At 41.0% G+C, this 5,540-nt stretch overlaps 1 pseudogene; it reads right to left on the bottom strand.

The window, feature by feature from the left end:
* Positions 1–3,045: 3,045 nt before the first annotated feature.
* On the bottom strand, positions 3,046–3,672 carry LOC121162368 (annotated as a pseudogene).
* Positions 3,673–5,540: the final 1,868 nt, after the last annotated feature.

The following is a 5,540-nucleotide window of genomic DNA, read 5'->3' as shown; positions in this document are numbered from 1 at the left end:
ATTAACATTATGCTGAATTTTACACGTGTGTGTTTCCAAAGGTCTCTAACTTCTTGGAGCATGTCCAAATCACCACTAGAGGAGTAAGCATCCCTGTGCTTTCCGCAAGTAGGATATGGCATTCGATCGCAGTGACATCAGATCTCCAGATGTTGTAGCCAATGTCATTCCTGAAAGGAAGCAATTTAAATCACCATGTTTTTCCCTCTAGTCACTTTTATCTATTCCTTCTTTATGGAGTAATTCGTTATATTCTAGAGAGACTAAAATAAGGCTATTAAAGCAAAGCTTTATTGAAATACATTCCAAGAAAGGAAGGGATCGGTTGAGGGAACAGGGCAGGAGAAGAGAGAAGATGGGAGAACTGTCATCCCGGTTTAAGGCTTTCATGTCTGAAGTTAGAATGTTGATTAGCGATGTGCACACTGCTCATGATTGGGGTTTGTGAGTGGGGTTTGGACTCCTTGTGTATGTGATTATAAACTATTTTTTCGAATTTGCCTGAGCTTTCATTTTATTAGGAAACTTTAACTGCACATTAAACTGCCAAGTGGTTTGATCTTGACTGAGTTCTGGCAGAGAGCAGGGAAGGCCCTTTACCATAATCGGATGCCTTCGAAAGGTATGTATGCATCAGCAGGTGCATGGATTAGAATGTAGCTGGGGCTCAGACAGGGAGCTCTCATCTGTCTCTAGCCAGAGACAACTATACTCAATACTCACCCCCTAAAAAGGAATTTTTCAGTACGTAAATACTAATCTGCTTTAAAGCAGTCGGGCTTAGAATGTCATCATTATCTGTAAAGACTTATGGAAGCAAAGAAGCCTGTAGCATTTATTTACTTGTATTGATCTCTTGTCTGCGTTTTTATATGAAGGTTTCTTTTATTATTCTTCTTTAAAATCGATTTTGTTGTTTAGTGCCACTTTATGTTCACAGAAAACTTGGACGAAACACGCAGTGATGTGACTCTCACACATGCGCAGTCTCTTCTAATATTCACATCCCCATCAGGGGTGATGCCTCTGTTACAGTGCTGAACCTACATTGAGATACCATTATCACACAACATTCACACCTACATTAGGCTTCACTCTCAATGGAGTACATTCTGTGGGCTTGGAATAAACATGGAATGATATGTATGAACCACGAGAGTGTAACTCAGAACAGTTTTCTTGTCCTAACAATAAATACCCTTTCCTCTGTTCCTGATCTTTCCACCATCTGTGCGGTTTTGCCTTTTCTATCTTGCATAATACTTAGCTTTTTCATGTTAGTTTATAACCTATTAATATATTTCCCCAAATCTTGAAATGGCTTGAGAGCTCACTTAACACTGAATAAAAATCCATTGTTTGCACATATTCAGGTATACTATGATTTACTTGCCCATTCACTCACTGAGGACATTTTGGTAGCTTCCAGGTTTTGCTAATCATGAGTAAAACTGCGAAAAACATTCTTGCACAAGTTTTTGTGCCAACATATGTTTTTGACAGCTTTGGGTAAATGCCAAGGAGCAAGATTGTTGGGTTATTTAGCAAGACAATATTAAGAAGCTGTTAACTGCCTTCCAAAGTCACCGTATGCTTTTGCACTATCACCAGCAATCAGTAAGAGCTTCCACACTCCACATCCTCGCCAGTATTGGGGACCATCAGTGACCTGGACAGTGTCCCTCCTAATGCACATGTTGTGATGTTTAATCACTGATTTAATTGATATTTCCCTGAAGACATTCTTAGCGACTTCTCCTAAACTTACTTACCCTCTGTGTATCTTTGTTGGTGTGTTTCTTCAGTTCTTTTGACTGTTCTTCAATCACGTTGAGTTCCTGATATGCTTGGAGAAGGTTGTTGCTTTGTTCTGTGCTTGGTGCATTTTGGAATGCATGGTTTAGATGTTTTAGCCATGTTCTCCTCATCCACAAGGATATGGGTTATGGTAGAGGTAAATGCAGAAACAACTTGAGTAATGACTTGGAAAGGGATTTCCCTGCAATTACAGGAGGAAACTCATCCATTTCAGTGGAAAAACGCAGGCCACTGTTAAGCTTATGACACTGAATATTCTAATAGACTATGGTTATAATAGAAGTGGGAAATAGTCATTTGGGCTGGGTTAAATTTGTTATGAATCATTAAAATTCAAAATGTATAGCATTTTAATGAATGCTAAATGTTTTTCAATTCAGCCATTTTTCTACTTTTTAAATCAGAAAGGATAGTCAACTATGGGATTACCTACTTCTAAATACTTTGTAGAGAGTTACACAAAATTATTAACGGAAATGTTTTTCTTCCCATTACCAGAAATCCAAAATCCAAATCAATGTGATTTGGCTCTAAAGAACTGGAAATCATTTATGTTTTATTCTTGGTGAAAACATTCAGTCATAAACTGTCATGCATTGCACACAGCAGCTTAAACTGAGCTGAGCAGGGCATGACAAACTTCCCAACAGGGGATAACAAAAACACATCGCCATCCAAATCGGCAGTTTGAATTGGTTTGGATATCTCTAAAGGACTAAAAATACGAGCTTTCTCATTATAAATAATCCGCCTTACATACGGGAGAACAATAGTATGAAATCATTAGCAATTTAAGATATTACAAAAGGGAGTGATACCAAAAAACACATAAATCTTTTTTTAAGAATTATTTTTTATTGAAAATCAGATACACAGAGAGGAGAGACAGAGAAGAAGAAACTTCCTTTTATGATTCACTCCCCAAGTGGCAGCAATGGGCAGAGTCGAGCCAATCTGAAGCTAGGAGCCTGGAACCTCTTCAGAGTCTTCCACATGGGTACAAGGTCCCAAGGTTTTGGGCCATCCTCCACTGCTATCCCAGGCCACAAGCAGAGAGCTGGATGGCAAGTGCGGCCACATGGGTTAGAACCGGCACCCACATGGGATCCTGGCACATGAGAGGTGAGGACTTTAGCCACTAGGCTATCATGCTGGGCCCACTTTTTTTTTTTTTTAAGAGAAAGAGAGGAAAAGTTTTATTTTTAGCACTCACAGCTGATGAATACTTTAGCAGCAGAAGTTACACTCCACCCTGGGCATGGTGTGCTGCTCTGGGAGAAGAGCTACCCCTAACAGAGTGGGTGGTGTGAAAGAGTCCAGAGAGGGACTGTAGGGAAGCTGTAGAGTCCAGGGTCCAGGGTTGGGAAGGACGAGAGAGTAAGGGCCTCCACCGCAGCAGCCTGGGCAGCCGCAGTGTGTGCACTGGATGAAACAGCCCTCTTCCAGTTTGCTTTGGGGAACCTGGCAGGTACAATTTGTGCCAAAAATTGGTGTCCCATGTCGGGATGCACCGCAGGCAGCATACATTCTCATAGCCTTGCCTCTTCCACTTTGCAGTTAAGTTTGTGTCTGCTTAACCTTCTTTAGTACAACATTCATAAAGTTCTCTGCTGATGCCTTTCTGCCTATGGAACAGGTCAACGATGTAGCAGGTTTTCTGGTGGTGGATCCTGAAGATGGGCCACAGTGACTCCACTTTCCCCTTTCCCTCGTGAGGTTCTGTTTCTGCTTGTCTCAGCTTTCGCTGCAAGTCATCCAAGGTTGCCTCTATCAACTCCCAGCTATCTGGAGGAGCTTTGCGACTTCTTCTCGCTTTAAGCATGTCTCTCCCTTTGAGATGCTCTGGCAACGATCTGCAGGGTGCCTTCTCCCGAGGATTAAGAGGAACTGCCTAGGGTCTCCAAGTGCGCTTTGCCCACCATCCCCCACTCTGTGGGGGTCTCTGTCAGTTGCCCTTTTTGTCTGTTTTCAAGTCCCTGTTCATGGCAGAACTTGGTGCATCATGCCAAAAAGCCCTACGTGTGGACCACAGACCGATGGTCAATAGCTGAAGTTGACTAGCAACGTCAGACTTTTGTACCCTAAGGGTCACATGGTATTAAGGGAGGAGCTTTTGAGGAATTTGCATACCCACAAGAGGGAGTTGATTTTAGATTATTGGAGTTCCCATAAGCCTATCTATAGATCCCATTAGTTGTCACCATATCCTTGCCTGGAAGTATCCTTCTTCGTTTTGTCCTACAAACCCAATCAGCTGTATTAGGAATACCCAACCGATTGCCCTACAGATCCCCTTCTGTTTCATAAACTAGGACTGAGCAATGGAGCTGGAGCTTGTTCTTGGAAGAGCAAGACATGGGGAGAAGCAAGGTTTTATATTTTACAAAGACGACTTCACCAGGGAACAGAGACCTTAGCAGCCTGCTGTGCTTCCTGCATTCAAAACACAGTCCACCCCAAGTACCTGAGCCATTGCTGCCGCCTCCCAGGACACAAGCTAGTAGGAAAATGAAGTTGGAAATGGGGTTGGGGCTCAAACCCAGGCTCTGATACGGGAAAAGTTGGACTCATTTGGGATTCTCAGGAGTTTTGGGTGGCAGGAGAGAGCCTTCTGCCAGTAGGCCTTCTTCAGCTTTTTGTCTGTACCCTTGTCCTCAATGCCTAGCTGTGCATACAGATTAAAAAAAATCATTTTACAAAGTTGTGCAAAGTGGCACAGATATATTTCAGATGTTCCTGGGAAAATGGAATTGAAGGATATGTAGTTTGGCATAAACATTTTTGAAACTCATGCATTTGTTTTAATAAATGTACTTTCTATGAGCTTTTAAAATATAGTTCATAAAGATGCATGAAAACAAAAGTGTCAGAAGCCGGAATTAGAAACACTTAAAATCAAGCTACTTAAAACTATATTTTGATCACTTCCCCCAGAAAGAGGATGACCAGTCATTTCAAAGGTCCTTTCATACGTTGCATAATGATGGGCAATTTCTGCTTAGGAGGAATTACTTCTGTTATGGGAAATGCAATAGGTAGTAATACAAACACAACCCTTATTCCCCAAATAACTTAATCCTCGACTGATTTAAGCAACTATGGACATTTGCAAATCAACTTCAGTGTAACATTTAAGGGATATTGTAAGTCATTAAAGCATTTTAAATAGCAATTTAAAATACCTTGTACAAACCATGAAAAATGCATACTTTGATGACAATCCATTCATTTTTTCCCAATGTTTTTCCACATACACATCGAAGCTTCCCAGTCACCTTCAGTTCTCACACCTTAATTGTCCTTACTTCTGACTTTTTCTACTTCTATAGCTTTAAAATGATAGTGTTAATTTGACCTTGGCCACTGAAAAATGAAGTTTTCTATGGTTTATGCTGCCATAAATTACAAAGTTTTGTTGAATGACAACTACAGTAACTTAAAAGAAGAATAACCGCACATAACAGGAGTTCAGGAGTTTAAAAAGTTAAGTCTTCACAGTTCACAGTCTGAGATGGAATTTTTGCTTTTAGTTTTTCTCTCCTCTCCTCTCCCCTCCCCTCCCCTCTCCTCCCTTCCTTTCCTCTCCTCTCTTCTCATCTCTCCTCTCCTCCTCTCTTTTACTTTTATTCTGTTTTTTTCCTTCTCTTACTTCCTTTCCTCTTTTTTTTTTTTTGGTCTCATTGAATGGGGGGCTAGACGTATAAGGAATTTGAAATAAGCCA

The sequence above is a fragment of the Ochotona curzoniae genome, unplaced genomic scaffold (assembly GCF_017591425.1).
Source record: "Ochotona curzoniae isolate NIBS_2020 unplaced genomic scaffold, NIBS_Ocur_1.0 contig_523, whole genome shotgun sequence".
Taxonomy (NCBI): Eukaryota; Metazoa; Chordata; class Mammalia; order Lagomorpha; family Ochotonidae; genus Ochotona; species Ochotona curzoniae.
Note: the sequence above shows the minus strand (reverse complement) of the source record. Positions and strands in the feature narration are given on the sequence as shown.